Genomic DNA, 17588 nt, shown 5'->3' on the forward strand with positions numbered 1-17588 from the left:
GGGGCCTGCCGCATCCAGAAGTCTTCTGCCTGCTTTGGAGTTTGATATTCTAATAATTTGTGCTGATCTTTGTGCTTCTATTAATTCCGAAGTTGTTTGTTGCGTACTCCCAATGTCATGAGTTTCTCTGAGCTAGCCGTGATTGCCACGCCGATCACCCTTTTGATACTTTTGCGCATAAGCGTGTCGAATTTATCCATTTCCGTTTTCGTCCAATTGAGGGCTGCGACTATGTAAATGACATGGCTGATGAGGAAAGCATGGTGAGCCCTAAGGAGTATATCCTCGCCTATGCCGCCTTTCTTGTTGGACACTCATAATTAATCTAATAATGTTCTCAGTTTTCGTGGTGAGTTGGGCTATAGTCTTAGCGTTGCATCCCTTTGAGTTTATTGAAAGCCCTAGTATTTTGATAGAGTCTACTCTCGGGATAGTGTGCCCATCTCTGGTACGAACGCTAATGGGCACCTGATCGAGTGGGGTGAGTCCCCTAGCACCTCGTCTAGCGTGCCTGTACCGCAGGGGTTCCGACTTTCCAGGTGAGAGTGCCAGTCCCGTCGATTCCAAGAAAGACTCTGTAACATCCAGAGCCTCTTGTAGAGCTTGTTCGACCGTAGCCTCCGATCCTCCAGCACACCAGATTGTAATATCGTCAGCATATAATGCATGACCTACGTAAAAAATTGCTGCAAGGCTTTTCGACAACTTGCCCATTGCTATATTAAACAGAAAGGGTGAGATAACTGGCCCTTGTGGAGTACCCCTTTTTCCGAGTGTGAAATATTCAGAGACTGATTGCCTCAACTTTATGGCCGCCGTCCTGCTCTCGAGGAAGGATGCAACGAAGGAGAAGAATTTAACTCCTAAGTTCAAGGCCGATATCTCCTGAAGGATATAGTCGTGTGCAATTGTATCGAATGCCTTGGATAGATCCTTCTTAAGCCTTAAAATCTCAGATTGCTCACTTTTATGCTCCGGCGAGATGCCCTGTGTTACCTTTTTGTCGCTTGGGATGCTCACCCTGGCCTTGTCCGCCCAGGACATTGGTTCCTGGATTCGGACCCTGGAACCCGATCGTCCTCTCGAACGGGAGCGTCTGCTGCTATTGTCGCGCCCTCTGGAGCGAGAGCGCGATCTGCTGCAGGGGCGCCCTCTGGAACGGGAGCGGGAGCGTCCTCTCGATGCCGATATCTTGCGGCGGGGGGAGTAGAAGGGTTTCCCTACCGACATTGCTTCTCCGCCGCTAGCTGTGTCGAAGCCACGCGGTCCTGCCGCCAGCTGCTCGTGCTGTGCGCGCCTGCGGCGCCGCCGTCTTTGGCGCACGATGTATGGCACCTGGAAGCGCTGTTTGCACTTGCGGTCTGCCGTTTGGTGTCCCCCACCACAGATGGCGCACTTGGGATCACATTGATGATCCTCTGATGGTGTGAGCATGCAACATCCGCAGCATTTTTTCTAGTCTTCGCCCTTCGGGCAAACGTCGGACCTGTGACCCAATTCCCCACACGCATAATAACGTCTACTTGCCTGCGATACAAAGAACAAGGGTAGCGAACACCATCACACACGACGTTTAGGGGGACCTTGTGTCCGTCGAACAACACGATCACTGTTGTTGTCTTCTTGATTCTTCGAACCCCCAGAGCATCGGGGTTTCTCCGGTTGACGATCATCTCCGTCAGTTCTGCGTCACTGATGTCCACGTTGATTCCGCGGATCACTCCTTTACATGTGTCGTCCGACGCAGCCACGTAGGCCGCCACTTCTATGATGACACTTGCCATACAAATCTGCTGAACCTTGGCGTAGGCGCGCGCGTTTGCCTCGAGCGGTGTGGCAACCACGAGAATGTTCTGGAAGGGGTTCGTGCACAACGTGTCGTCGAACACCTGCTCCGCTGTTAGGCAAGCCGCCTTGGAGAGTGCACGCTTGAAAATAATAAGGTCCGTCTTCTTAACATCCACTCCTCCACGAGGCCTTATGATGGTCTTAAAGTGATTCCTAGGAAGGTTTGCGATTCTGGAAGCTTCCACGAATCGTCTCAATACCTTCTGTGGTGTGGCAGTGCGGGCGTCGCCATTACCGCTTCCTTTCGCTGACGTGGGCGCGTTAGGATCACATCGCTCGGCAAGTTTCTTCTTCTTGCTCATGACTTCGATCCAGCCTGAGCACTCCGCTTCCTCCGGGTTGATCTCCATGCCTTCTACAACCGAGGTATTGGGGTTGGAGGCCATTTTCTAGCTCGACGACGCGTTGGGCCCAGGCTCGACGCCTGCCCGACCGCCCCGTATGGTTTGGCTCGTTAGGCGTAGCTGCGCGCCAACGTGGCGTGCGGTGGAAAAGTCTCGGAAAAATTCGAAAAATCCACCCACCGGTGAGATTTCGGTAGCCGCTTGTTCCTTGAAGCAAACTGTGTCGATTGATGCACAGTTCCTGCGGGTTGAGGCAAGAAATCTGGTCCAAAAGGTTTGTAGAAACGGGAGCCGACGCGCTTGCACATGTGCGTTCGAAATCGTCGTTCTTTCTATCAGTTTTTTATTTTCTATCAGCCTTGCGGCTAGCACCACATGTTAAAATTGTTTTGGGTCTTCGTCGAGACCACACAACTACTATGCTTAGAAGAGACACCGGTGTCCTTTTAAGTGGCTGCCAAGTCACTGTAGCATTACGAGCAATTGGCATTTCGGTGAAGACACTCTAAGAGCACATACAGGAATTAGCAGGGTGAATATGCGTACATTCCAATTATAGGCGCAGCTCTAAGGCGCCCGTCTCAGCGGCGAGCGTCGGCGTCGGTCTCGGCGTAACCCAGTGAACGAGCACAACAGCGAAAGATGAAAGAGCAAGTGCGGAGCGGAAGACGAAAAAAGACGCGAGCAGCGAACGCTGAACACCAATGACAGCGGTCGCTTCAGTGACTGGCGCGCGGGAAACTCTTCATGCTGACCTGCCCGACCGCTTGATGCGTACTCATATCTGATCTCAGCCAGATCGCTGGTTTCATTCGATCGTCTGCTCGCGCTTTGGTTTGCTTGGCTTGGTCTCGTTCGCGCTTGTTTCGATTGTTATGTTCGCGATTCTTTTGTAATCTTATTGTATGCGCGACGCGAATTGTGTAGTACTTTCTGGAAGCCAAGTGGCACCAGTGATTACACTGGAACCTTCGACGAGTCATGCATAAAAGACGACGGACGCGCTTGACCCGCAGATGAGATTTTCGACGATTGCCAACTCTAATACATGTCTCTCTCAACTTCTTTGCCTCAATATATCGCGCAATGAAAACACGTATAGGACTGCGCTCAACTTTCGCATTAGGGAGTATCGTAACCATCGGTAAACTTTTTTTCAAGAATAGATGCTACAAGAAGACTATGTATGGTTTCTGTCCATTGTGCCACACCTGAGTGGAATTAAGGCGACGTCAGGCCGCACCGACTACATTTTCAAAACCCAACGATAATCTCTTTGCTGATCAATACTACTACTCAGAAAGGACACAACTATTGTTACGTTTCAACACGGCCAAAGGCATTAATTAGACTTTTACCACAAGGCGCCCCTCCCCCCCCCCCCCACCCTTCATTCATCAGCGCCCACCTAGAAGTCAACACAGCTTTGACGCCGACGGTTGACAGGTCAAAAAAGACCCCTCTACCTGCACCTGACAGCCTGAACTTGTGAAGGAAAGGGCCAACGTCAAATGCTACCATGGGAGCGGCTTGAACTTCGGATTGCCAGATTGCCACGCGCTTGCTAAATAAGCGGGGCGAAGGTATAACATTGGAAGCGGAGCTCTGCGGAACGGTGCGATATTATGGAAGGGATATCGCGACCGGTTTGACGATTGTGAGTGGCCGCGATACAGTCCCAGATTTCCTAGTATAGTCGCCTAGGGAAGACGATGGTATTAAAAGCGGAGACCTTTGGTGCAGTGGGGCTGATGTCTTTTTATGTGAACTCGGAGCTTTAATATGTTCCTGCACGGAGTGGGCTTCCGTATCTGGGGACAGTGTAAATAATGTAAAATAAACCCTTTTTCCTTCACTCCTACGATCGGACGTACTCGTCCATGAGCTTGGTGTATTCCTGGCCCAAACGCCGCCTCAAGCCGCAACACTATTCGGGTTGAATAGGTTTTGTCATGGTATTTCCATACGCCCCACAGATGTGGTTCACGCTGTGGCCTGTGACCAGCGTTGTCACATAAAAACCATCCACCATATATAGTGGAATTTCAATGGTGTTTCAGTGAACGTTCAATGGCGTTCTCAACCTGTTACAACCACTGGCATCCATTTGAACGCATAGTTCTACAGCATCGACATGAAGGCAAAAATTGATTAGTGTCGCAATGCGAGCTAATTGTTAGTATGTAATCTTGGAATACTAGTTAGCGCATACCGGCGAGGACAATAGAATGCACAATACATGTGTATGTGTTCATGTGCCTTCTGTTGTCTTCGTCTGTATGCGCTGCACTAGTGTGCCACAGGCCATATCAGTTAAGCTTGTGTAGTCCAATCTTCAACGATAACTCCCCTAGCACCCGCCGTGGTTGCTCAGTGGCTATGGTGTTAGGCTGCTGAGCACGAGGTCGCGGGATCGAATCCCGGCCACGGCGGCCGCATTTCGATGGGGGCGAAATGCGAAAACACCCGTGTACTTAGATTTAGGTGCACGTTAAAGAACCCCTGGTGGTCGAAATTTCCGGAGTCCCCCACTACGGCGTGCCTCATAATCAGAAAGTGGTTTTGGCACGTAAAACACCACAATTTCATTTTTAACTCCCCTGGCGAAGATGGTAAGTAGCCGAAATAAAGATGTAAACTTACAAAGAAGAATTGCGCAGCACCACAATGACGTCACGAAAGGCATTAGCACGCCTCGATGATGGACCATCCTCTTCCTCTAAGCTCCCTCCTCACCCTCAGTGCATCCCACTGCTCCCTTGATTTTTGTCTCTGTCTCCCCCTCTCCATACAACCTTCCTATGCAACACGTGAACACACGCATTCATGAAACACTAAGCCTCAGTTAATAGGGGTGTGTGAATGTTAGAAACTTTCGAATATTTGTAAATGACTTTCCCAACACCATCACTTCTTCCGTCAGATTATTCGCTGATTATCTAATAATATATAAGGAAATTAAAAGCGCTGCTGATAACATTATCTTACAAAATGATTTAGCTAAACTAGACAACTGCTATACAAAATCACATATGCAAATAAACGCAGAAAAAAGCTGTCCACATGCATTTCACAAGGAAGTGCATGCCAACAGCAATCAATATACAATCTATCCGGCTCTCCATTACACACTGTTTCTGAGTATAAGTGTTAAGAGATATTTCTCACCATCCATGTGTTGGCGTCGATTTCGTTACAGCAAAGGCATGCAAAGTGTAGGATTCTTACGGTGCAATACGAAGCTATTTCTCCACCAGGCACCCGCGATCTTCGGCATAGAAGCTGTGCAACACCAATCTTAGAGCATGGATGCACTATATGGGACCCTCCCACGGGTACCAATTGAGGCAAACTCGAGAGAGTCGAAAATATAACAGGACGGTATGTAATCGGTAACTACGCAAGAAACCTCAGCATTACTGCAACAAAACAAACACTAGAATGGCAGCTTTTAAAAAAAAAGAGGGCAAACTTTACGCTTGAAGCATTTCACAATATATTTTATGCCCAAAATAGGATAGACTGCAATAAGTATATTTTTCAGTGGCATTCTATATCGAGACGAACACATCGTGAGCTCAAGGTCAGGGAATACAGCTGTAGAACTAATGTTTTCAAAAGCACTTTTTTTCCCAAAACCATTCCTGAGTGGAATTGCCTGCCTGCTGCCATGGTTGGCATGTTTGATAACGAAGCTTTTGCAGCTACTCTTTAAAATTATCTTCTGTCTACAGCTGCAGCTGATGTTTTTTTTTTCATACCTCTTTATTCTATAGTTCGATAGTGCTGTTCTCGTCTACCAATGCCCTAGAAGCTTAGCTTATTTTATGTTGGTAATCTGCACTGACATCTTCAAGCACTAGTTCTGTTCCTTAGAGATATTGACTATGCTTGATACTGTACTGCTGTTTATAATGAAAATGCCAGAGGTTAACGTTCACATTGCTCTGTGTAAACTCTACTCTACTCTAATCCTACTCTAATGCCTAAATGACGCTGTGGGAGTGAGTAAATAAATAAGAAAGGTGTCGACTAGTATCCTATTTGATTCGGTCTTCGGTCACTATTCGTAAATGCGAATATGTTTCAGTTATTTTTCGGATATTTCAGAACATTTCAACTGTGTCCGAATAAACAAAGTTGAAGATAAAATACGGTGAGGATACCCTCCCACGGGCAAAGTATAGGCATAAAACACGAGAACTTGCGCAGTGGAGCACGCTACGTCACTTAACTAGCCATATCTTACAGTCTGCACAGCGATCATTCGCACTCTCTGAAGAGCCCCGTGCATGTGCAGAAACTATTTGTTTACTCCGAATGCTATATTCGTGCTTTTAATGCACCACGTTCTATAACGTACTATGCAATGACCGAAACGTGTTAACGTTGAGATTACTGAGGTGTGAACATTGTTTTAGATTAACTGTGACAGCGGCTGTTCCTTATTCTAAGACAATTCGAAAAGTTTACAAAAATGAAATCTAATAAACTGTTCTATGTATAACTATGCCAGCTAGTAAACGATTCTGCTAATGCAGATGTCTGTAGCGGTCTGGGCCTGCGAGCGCATCTCTTACCCTTTTTTTTTTTCAGGCGAGACCCGCAACCATTTTAAGAGTTGGGGTCGGGCATAAAATAGATGGTAGCTGGCCCATGCCGTCGTCCAACTCATCCACGCTGAGGATGTTGTTGAAGGGAGAGACTTGCCCCTCATCGAGAACGAGGAATATGGGATTTATTTACAGTATCTACATGAGAACGTTACAGTTCATCAATCTAGCAAGACTGAAAGAGAATGCACCCTCAGCAGCCGCGCCACGGCTGTTTATAAACACTCTTTCTTCCCTAGATCCCTGGGTGAGGGAAAACGGCCGTTCAACCGTCGACCAATTCGGAGCGTCCAACGTCAACGTAGCCGACCCGCCTTTCAGGGGGAGGATTTACACACTCACTTCCGCACATGTTTCACTGACCACACCAAGGTGAGAGGGTTTTCGCAGACACGGGTTTTGCCCTGAGGGAGGCGCCTCTTGGTCCCAGAGTTGACCCCGCAGACAGTGGCCGCCGCGTCTGTCCATTGACTGACGACTTCTAAGACCCGTGAGACGGCACCGCAATACACCTCCTACCAGGAGTTCCCCCGCACCAAACAAACCGTGACGGTGACGGCGAATCCACTAACAATACTTGGTCCGCCGACTGCGTCTAGACATCCCGGCGCCGCTCGCTTGGGGACGTATTGTCGTCCTTACAAAGTGAGTCGCCGCAGCAGACATGCCGGCGCGAACGGCTTGTTGACGAGGCACATTCTTGTCTTCACAAAGCGAGCCATCGCAGCGGGCCGCCCAGAGTTCGACGGTCGCTTCTCCGAAGATTGCCAGCCCCCGCAGGTCAAACGTAACAGCTCCTCCATGGTCCGGAAAATCTCGACTGACCAGTGCTGATAACCGCTGGGCAGGAAGAGAATGGCTGGTGGCAAGGGGGGATACCTTGGCTTGCAGCAACCAGCTGTGAAATGATGACACCACCCCAAAAACACCCAAGGACAGGCAACTGCAAAGTGAACCCCACAACATGGCTCTGCGCCGAGATGGCGTATCTCGGATCTCACTTTAGACCCGCTAGGCTTCAAAGAAAACTATGTGCAGAAAAAGAATGCTGTATTTCGTTCAATTTTTTAAGGAATTTCATGCTCACAAATTCAACAATAATAGATAGAGTCCCGTTAAATGAGAGGCGATTTTCTTGGCTTAAGAAAATTAGCAATAACAACCCCAAAATTCCAACCATCCGCATTGCTGTGCAACTGTGCCTTCTTATATCTAACGGAGAAGTGGTACTCTTGGAGAGTGAGGCTCCATCGGAGCAAGCGTCCAATTTTGTGTGACATTTGATTGAGCCAAGTCGGAGGACAGTGGTCGATCTCGAAGATGAACCTCGCTCCGAACGAGTAACAAGACAACTTCTGGGCTGCCCAAACCAAGCAAGCATATTCCTTCTCTGAAGCGCTGTAGGCTTCCTCTCTTACACTTAGTTTACGGCTGGCATAGATGATAGCATGTTCCTCATTATCGTCGCCTACCTGACTAAGTACAGCACCTATACCCCTGTCACTTGCGTCGCACTGAACTATGAATTCCTTTGTGTAGTCTGGCGCGCGAAGCACAGGACGAGAAACTAATAGCGTTTTCAAACTATGGAAAGCGTTCTTTTTGTCCTTATCCCAGTGCACGCTACTCGGTGCTCTCTTTTGGAGGGCGTCCGTTAAAGGACTTACTATTTGCGAGTAATTCGGAATTTACCGTTGATAGTAGCCCACAAGTCCCAAGAATGAACGAATGTCTGTTTTCGTGCGTGGCCGAGAAAAACCTCCAATCGTAGCTATTTTCAGCACTGCTGGCCGTCTCGTGCCCTGACCGACAACATGGCCCAGATAAGTGCCCTGCGAACAGCCAAACCTACACTTGTCCGCCTTCATCGTTAAGTCGGCTTCCCTCAACCGTGAGAAAACCTGTTTGAAGTGCGATACGTGCTGTTCCCAGCTGTCCCCAAAAATTGCTACATCATCAAGATATGGCAAGGCGAACTTCTGCAAGTCTTTTAGGACAACATCCTTTAGCTTAGAGAAGCTAAACGGCGCGTTCTTCAGCCCGAAGCTGAGGGCGAGAGGGCGAAAAGTGCCTACAGGTGATATAAATGCGGCATAGTGGCTGGCACTTTCTGAAGGGGAAACTTGCCAGTATCCCCCCACGAGATCTATAGTTGAAATGTATTTAGCAGCGCTAACTCTTTCGATTCGTTCCTCAGTGTTGGGTATTGGGTACAGCTGATCCCTAGTGATCCCTTCCTGTAATCAACACACGGACGAGGGTCCTTATTAGGGGTTTTTACAAGTATTATCAGTGACGTGTAGTCACTCTCAGCAGGCTCAATAACTCCCAACTCTAGCATGCGCTGTATCTCTGTCTCCATAATTTATCTCTGTCGGGGAGATGCCCTGTGAGACTTTTATTTTACGGGTTCGGTTGATGTCAGCTCTATTTCATGCGTTACTAGTTCTGTTCTACCTTGCCTATCGCTGAATCTATCGAGATATTCCCGTAACATCCCTTTTAGCTCATCTAGCTGCTCGGGTCTATGAGCGTGCGAGTTTACCGAATACTTTACCACTTTTTCCAGGCTGATTTCAGAGTTGGAGATCGTCTTATAAGCATTAAACTCTGTACTAGTGTCATCCTGCTCCTTCATGATACAGTTAACGACTCCGCTCCGCTCTACGTACGGCTTCATCAAATTGCAGTGGTATAACCTCACCTCCTTCCTGTGACCGGGCATTTTCAGAGCATAGTTATTATCTGAAAATTTGTGCAACGCTATAACGGGTCCGTCCCAGTAAACTTCAAGCTTGTTCTTTCTGGAAGGTTTGAGGATCATTACTTGGTCTCCTGCGTTAAACGTACGAATCCTTGCATTCTTGTCGTAATAGAACTTGGCGTTCTTTTGAGCTACTCCCATGTTCTTTTTGACAAGTTCTTGGGTTGCACTTAACCGTTCCAGTAGATTTAGCACGTATTCTACCACTGTTGGACTCTCTCCTCTTTCCTCCCACATCTCTCAACATTCTCAGTGGAGAACGGAGTGTCTTCCCAAACACTAGTTCTGCTGGCGAGAACCCTGTAGCCTCATGAGGAACCGTTCAAAAAGCAAACAAAGGGGCCGCAAGACAATTCTGCCAGTCCTCCTTGTGCTCGTAACAGAGCGCCCGCAAAGCTCGCTTAAGCACTGAATGCTCTCTACACTATTTGACTCAGGGTGATAGATGGAAATGTTTATCAACTTTACCCAGCACTTTTGTAAGAATGTGGAAGTCAGTGCGTTGGTGAATACTGACCCTTGATCCGCCTGAATTTCGGCTGGAAAACCAACTCATGCGAATACTGTCAAAAGCGCGTCTACTACTTCGGTGAAGCTGAGCTCTTTTAGAGGGATTGCTTCTGGAAACTTTGTAGCCGGACACAGCATGGTAAACAAGTACCTGTAACTCGACTTTGTCTTTGGTAGAGACCCTACCGTGTCTATCACATGTCGTCTGAAAGGTTCTGATATTAAGGGCACTACTTTTAGTGGAGCTTTCCATGTTTCTCCTGGTTTACCCGAGCGCTGGCAGGCGTCGCATGATCTTACTAAGTTTTCTACGCCTTTGAAACAACCAGGCCAGTAGCATTCCATAAGCAACCTTTTCTTCGATTTGTTTATGCCTAAGTGGCCAGACCACCCATTTCAATGACAGAGACTGAAAAGGTCCTCCCTGTACTTAGTAGGTACGACTAACTGATCTAGAATCCTACCCTTTCGGTCTCTGTAGTACCGATACAACAATCCTCCTCTCTCATGTATCGTCGCGTTGCGCCTAGCAACGCCTTCTTTAGCTGTGTGATGCAATTTAGCTAAGCTGTAATCATTCTTTTGCTCGCCTGCCAGTGACTCTTTGTCCACACGTAAGAGCTAATCAAAGTTCTCTGAGGCCGGTGATAGGAACGTCCCTGTCTCGCTAGCGAGTGCGTCAGCTGGCTCTTTCTGCAGACGTGAACTCTGACACCCTAGTGATCCGCTCTCATTGAGCTCGTCAGCTGGCATATTTCCTGAACCGTTTTTTTTTCTTCCCTCGAGCCTAGCTAGGATTCGGTTGGTGAAGTTACCTGTTTTGCTACTTCCACTGCAGCAGCTTTTGTATTTTCAGCCGAAAGTGACGCGATTTTACGAGTTTGGCCTCGCGTCAACGCCTCTACTACGCCCTCTCCCAGTTTAAGCCCTTTGTCACGCAGCAACTGATCTGGCCGACTAGAAAAAATATAAGGGTACCCAGGGGCAAAATTTGGAAACTGCAGCCGTGGTCACGAGCTCCCCGAACGGTCAATTGATTTTGACTTTGGCCATGGGCAGACAGAAGCTGTGTTCTTCTACATCCTGTTTGATCCATGCGACTTCTCCAGTGAAGTCATCTGCCATCACGTAAGACGAATGTACAATGTCCATAGTGGAAGCACTGTCTCGGAGCACCCGGCATGGTTTGCCATTAACTTGCAGATCGTGATATTAGCTGAAAAGTTCCATATTCTCGTCTTTTTCATCCACGTAAGAAAAAACTACGCTAAGCTTCCTGCAGTTTACTTGCGATATGTCCGAGTTTGTGGCAGTTATAGCAACGGATCAGTCTAAAACATTCGAATTTTCTTTTCTCCTCTTTTTGTACGGTTTCACCGTTTGACTTCTCCTCGTTCTTTTCTGATGGCTTTTCCTCCACGTCTACAGGCTCCGGTCGTCTAGTCTGCGAGCCCTTTTTGAACGGAAATGGTTTCCGCGGTCCATTTCGACCATGCCAATTTCCGTCCTCGGCGTTCAGCTTTCCTGCGTTGCGTACTCTTCGGCTAATTCCGCCGCTCTTTCCACAGTGTTTACATCTCCTTTGTCTTGCACCCACATCTTCGCAGATTGTTGGATGCTTCTGCCAAACTGCTCTACACACATGCATTCAATAATCATGTCTCTGCTCCCGTACGCTTCCGCGCTTTTCAACCACTCGACTAGGTTGGCGTTTAGGACGTATGCAAACTCCGGATACCCCTCGCTATCCTTCTTGCCCATGCTTCTAAACATTTGCCGAAAAACTTCGGCTGAAAGCCGGTACGTCTTCAAAAGACTAGCCTTAACTTTCGCATAATCATATGCAGCTTGCGCACTGAGTCTGGCGATTACTTTCGCAGCCTCACACGGCAACATAGACAGCAACCGCTGCGGCCATGTGCTCGGACCTAAGTTCATCTTCTCGCAAGACCTTTCAAAATTTCCTAGGAACAAGCCTATGTCGTTCCCGAACTCAAAGGGCTTTAACAGCCTGTCCATGCGGTATGATTCTGCCTCACTTGATCGTTCCAGAGCCCCTTCACTTCCTTGAGACAACTTCAAACCGTTGCTTTCAAGTTCAAGTTTAACAGCGATCTTTCTCGCGTTCCTCTCTCTCTCTCTTTGTCCGGTTCTTCTCTCACTCTGACCCGTTTCTCTCTTTTCCTAAGAAGTTCCAATCCAATTTCAATGTCCTCCTTACTGGCCTGTTCGGAAATCAGCTGCAATAATTACGATTTTAGCATTTCGTTGCGTACCTCCAGGTCCAGTTCCTCACCCACAATCAACAATTAGTCTCTAAGCAGCGTCCTTAACTCCATGATTTCAGCTTTACTGCCTTGATCCTGCTCGCTACACATACCTAGGTAAACACAACCTAGCTAACAATCAACAATCCAGCTTCCCTACTGTTCTAAACAGAGCAACCACAAAATGAAGCCTAGCGAGTCAAAGCAAGAACCAAGCACTCACCGCAGAGACAGCACCACGTCGCAAAGTCCGCCTCACAGCTGTCAGCCAGTTGTAAGGGTTGAGGTGGGGCATAAAATAGACGGTAGTTGGCCCATGCCGTCGTGCAACTCATCCACGCTGAGGACGTTGTTGAAGGGAGAGAGTTGTTACCATCGAGAACGAGGAATATGGGATTTATTTACAGTATCTACATGAGAACGTTACAGTTCATCAGTCTAGCATGACTGAAAGAGAATGCACACTCAGCAGCCGCGCCACGGCTGTTTATAAAGACTGTCCTCCCTAGATCCCTAGGTGAGGGAAAATGGCCGTTCAACCATCGACCAATTCGGAGCGCCCAAAGTCATCGTAGCCTTTGGGGGAGGGGAGGGTTTACACACACTCACTTCCGCACAGGTTTCACTGACCACACCAAGGTGAGGGGGTTTTCGCAGACAGGGGTCTTTCACTGAGCAGGCGCCTCTTGGTCCCAGAGTTGACCCCGTCGACAGTAGCCACCGCGTCTGTCCATTGATTGACGACTTATAAGACCCGTTAGACGGCGCCGAAAAACACCTCCTTCCAGGAGTTCCCCGGCTCCAAACAAACCGTGACGGTGACGGCCAATCCACTAACAATACTTCGTCCGCCGACTGCGTCTAGACATCCCGGCGCCGCTCGCTTGGGGACGCGGCGTATGGTCGTCCTTACAAAGCCAATTGCCGCAGCAGACATATTGGCGCTAACGGGTTGTTGACGAGGCGCATTCTTGTTTTCAGAAAGCGAGTCATCGCAGCGGGCCGGGAAGAGCTCGATGGTCGCTTCCCCGTAGATTGCCAGCCCCCGCAGGTCGAACGTAACACCGTCACGATTACTGCGCAGTAAAGAGGGGCGGCTGCTCCCACTTTTGACAGTCAGGCCGCTACAAAGCGCTGTGCTCGTGCGCGATAGGATTGGAGCTTTCGATAAATGGAAAAGACTGCAAAGGTAAAATTTTCTTGATTACGGTATGAACGTGCATTAAGAAACGTCAGCGTTATTTAACTATGTCAGTACCGCTATATGTCACATATCGCTTCAAAGTAAAATTGAGGACTTGAAAACTACGATCACCAGGACGAACTGTTGAATTTCAGTAGCGGACTTGGAAAGCCGCGTGCCGTCATGGCTTGTCAGCAGTGTTACATATCATCATCATCATCATCATCATCATCATCATCATCAGCCTAGTTACGCCCACTGCAGGGCAAAGGCCTCTCCCATACTTCTCCAACTACCCCGGTCATGTACTAATTGTGGCCATGTTGTCCCTGCAAACGTCTTAATGTCATCCGCCCACCTAACTTTCTGCCGCCCCCTACTACGCTTCCCTTCCCTTGGAGTCCAATCCGTAACCCCGGTTATCTTCCCTCCTCATTACATGTCCTGCCCATGCCCATTTCTTTTTCTTGATTTCAAATAAGATGTCATTAACGCACGTTTGTTCCCTCACCCAATCTGCTCTTTTCTTATCCCTTAATGTTACACCTATCATTCTTCTTTCCATAGCTCGTTGCGTCGTCCTCAATTTAAGTAGAACCCTTTTCGTAAGCGTCCAGGTTTCTGCCCAGTACGTGAGTACTGGTAAGACACAGCTGTTATAAACTTTTCTCTTGAGGGATAATGGCAACCTGCTGTTCATGATCTGAGAATGCCTGCCAAACGCACCCCAGCCCATTCTTATTCTTCTGATTATTGCCGTCTCATGATCCGGATCAGCAGTCACTACCTGCCCTAAGTAGATGTATTCCCTTACGACTTCCAGTGCCTCGCTGCCTATTGTAAATTGCTGTTCTCTTCCGAGACTGTTAAACATTACTTTAGTTTTCTGCAGATTAATTTTTAGACCCACTCTTCTGCTTTGCCTCTCCAGGTCAGTGAGCATGCATTGCAATTGGTCCCCTGAGTTACTAAGCAAGGCAATATCATCAGCGAATCGCAAGTTACTAAGGTATTCTCCATTAATTTTTATCCCCAATTCTTCCCAATCCAGGTCTCTGAATACCTCCTGTAAACACGCTGTGAATAGCATTGGAGAGATCGTATCTCCCTGCCTGACGCCTTTCTTTATTGGGATTTTGTTGCTTTCTTTATGGAGGACTACGGTGGCTGTGGAGCCGCTATAGATATCTTTCAGTATTTTTACATACGGCTCGTCTACACACTGATTCCGTAATGCCTCCATGACTGCTGAGGTTTCGACAAAATCAAACGCTTTCTCGTAATCAATGAAAGCTATATATAAGGGTTGGTTATATTCCGCACATTTCTCTATCACCTGATTGATAGTGTGAATATGATCTATTGTTGAGTAGCCTTTACGGAATCCTGCCTGGTCCTTTGCTTGACAGAAGTCTAAGGTTTTCCTTATTCTATTTGCAATTACCTTAGTAAATACTTTGTAGGCAACGGACAGTAAGCTGATCGGTCTATAGTTTTTCAAGTCTTTGGCGTCCCCTTTCTTATGGATTAGGATTATGTTAGCGTTCTTCCAAGATTCCGGTACGCTCGAGGTCATGAGGCATTGTGTATACAGGGTGGCCAGTTTTTCTAGAACAATCTGCCCACCGTCCCTCAACAAATCTGCTATTACCTGATCCTCCCCAGCTGCCTTCCCCCTTTGCATAGCTCCCAAGGCTTTCTTTACTTCTTCCGGCGTTACTTGTGGGATTTCGAATTCCTCTAGACTATTCTCTCTTCCATTATCATCGTGGATTCCACTCGTACTGTATAAATCTCTATAGAACTCCTCAGCCACTTGAACTATCTCATCCATATTAGTAATGATATTGCCGGCTTTGTCTCTTAACGCTGTTAGATATGGGGCTGTTTCCTGAGCCTACTTCAAATTCCCCAGACCACATCGAATCGCGCCACTGCTAAGTAAGGAATGCAGAAACACGGAAAGCACATTCTAGAGAAGCACACGTGCAAACAAGTTGAAGGCCCGCACTTCGTTCGCCGCCGGTAGCTATTCACTGCTTGGTTCTTCCAGAAAGCGAGGGGATAGCCCGGCACTGTTCCAGGTAACGTGAGTCCCGAAGCCAAACGGCTGTGATGTACCGGGAAGGCCTGGCAGCGTCGCACCGGTCGCCTTTGAAGAAGGCATTTGCCACCACAGCGGGGCCGTACCACCGGGAGCAGGTGGGCCCTCGGACAATGGAGCCCAATCGTCCCCCCTTCGCCGCCTTTGAAGAGAGCATTGCACCACAGCAAGGCAAGACCGCGGGGAGCCGCCGGGTGTGACATCACCGCACGGGTGCCTACCATTGGCCGAAGGTGGCGTCATCGGAGCGGGCTCTCCCATTGTCCGAACATGACGCGACTTCCATTCCTCGAGGGGTTTAAAAGAAGCATTCCCTGATTCACCTCTCTCAAACTTCTTGCTGCGGGCCGCAGCGTCCGAGTTGCTGCCGGCCCGTAATGACTGTACTACTGTTACTTGACTCTCACCTCTCTGTATATAATGTAAAATAAACCCTCCCAAGTTTTGTTTTTCATCCCGAAGTCCGTTCTCAACCCCTACAACGCACACATCTGATTCTTGCCTATTCCTAGTTTCTTCTTTACTGCTTTTAGGCTTCCTCCGTTCCTGAGAGCCTGTTCAATTCTATCCACATTATAGTTCCTTATGTCCGCTGTCTTACGCTTGTTGATTAACTTAGAGAAAGTTCTGCCAGTTCTATTCTAGCTGTAGGGTTAGAGGCTTTCATACATTGGCGTTTCTTGATCAGATCTTTCGTCTCCTGCGATAGCTTACTGGTTTCCTGTTTAACGGCGTTACCACCGACTTCTATTGCGCACTCCTTAATGATGCCCATAAGATTGTCGTTCATTGCTTCAACACTATGGTCCTCTTCCTGGGTTAAAGCCGAATGCCTGTTCTGTAGCTTGATCCGGAATTCCTCTAGTTTCCCTCTTACCGCTAACTCATTGATTGGTTTCTTATGTACCAGTTTCTTCCGTTCCCTCCTCAAGTCAAGGCTAATTCGAGTTCTTACCATCCTATGGTCACTGCAGCGCACCTTGCCGAGCACGTCTACATCTTGTATGATGCCAGGGTTCGCGCAGAGTATAAAGTCGATTTCATTTCTAGTCTCACCATTCGGGCTCCTCCACGTCCACTTTCGGCTAACCCGCTTGCGGAGAAAGGTATTCATTATCCGCATATTCTGTTCTGCAAACTCTATTAATAACTCTCCTCTGTTATTCCTAGAGCCTATGCCATATTCCCCCACTGACTTGTCTCCGGCCTGCTTCTTGCCTACCCTGGCATTGAAATCGCCCATCAGTATACTGTATTTTGTTTTGACTTTACCCATCGCCGATTCCACGTCTTCATAGAAGCTTTCGACTTCCTGGTCATCATGACTAGATGTAGGGGCGTAGACCTGTACAACCTTCATTTGTACCTCTTATTAAGTTTCACAACAAGACATGCCACCCTCTCGTTAATGCTATAGAATTCCTGTATGTTACCAGCTATGTTCTTATTAATCAGGAATCCGACTCCTAGTTCTCGTCTCTCTGCTAAGCCCCGGTAGCACAGGACGTGCCCGCTTTTTAGCACTGTATATGCTTCTTTTGGCCTCCTAACTTCACTGAGCCCTATTATATCCCATTTACTGCCCTCTAATTCCTCCAATAGCACTGCTAGACTCGCCTCACTAGATAACGTTCTAGCGTTAAACGTTGCCAGGTTCATATTCCAATGGCGGCCTGTCCGGAGTTACATATAGCGTAGGTCAAAATCAACTTCGTCACCCTAAGGTACGGACACAATCTATACGCGTCACAGGCACGTAGACTCGCGCGTAACACTATCGTGGTAACGGTGATCTAAAGAATCGGGAAACGGCACGTTATATTCAGTCAAGCAGCGTTGGAGGCGCGAGCTGAACTGTTTTCGCCAATAGCTTACCCTGCGTGTGCTGCGCCAGACTTGATAGGCAGCGCTTGCGTGGAACATTTGTCAGCAGCTTTTTGCAAGGTGTTCAGTTG

The 17588-nt window shown here is 48.0% G+C and overlaps 1 protein-coding gene across 2 annotated transcripts in view; it reads left to right on the forward strand.

Annotated features, from left to right (window-relative positions):
- The window catches only part of LOC126535749 (uncharacterized), a 338961-nt gene that overhangs the window by 109408 nt on the left and 211965 nt on the right, over positions 1 to 17588 (forward strand). The gene's annotated exons all lie outside the window — the stretch shown is intronic.

The sequence above is a fragment of the Dermacentor andersoni genome, chromosome 4, assembly GCF_023375885.2.
Source record: "Dermacentor andersoni chromosome 4, qqDerAnde1_hic_scaffold, whole genome shotgun sequence".
Taxonomy (NCBI): domain Eukaryota; kingdom Metazoa; phylum Arthropoda; class Arachnida; order Ixodida; family Ixodidae; genus Dermacentor; species Dermacentor andersoni.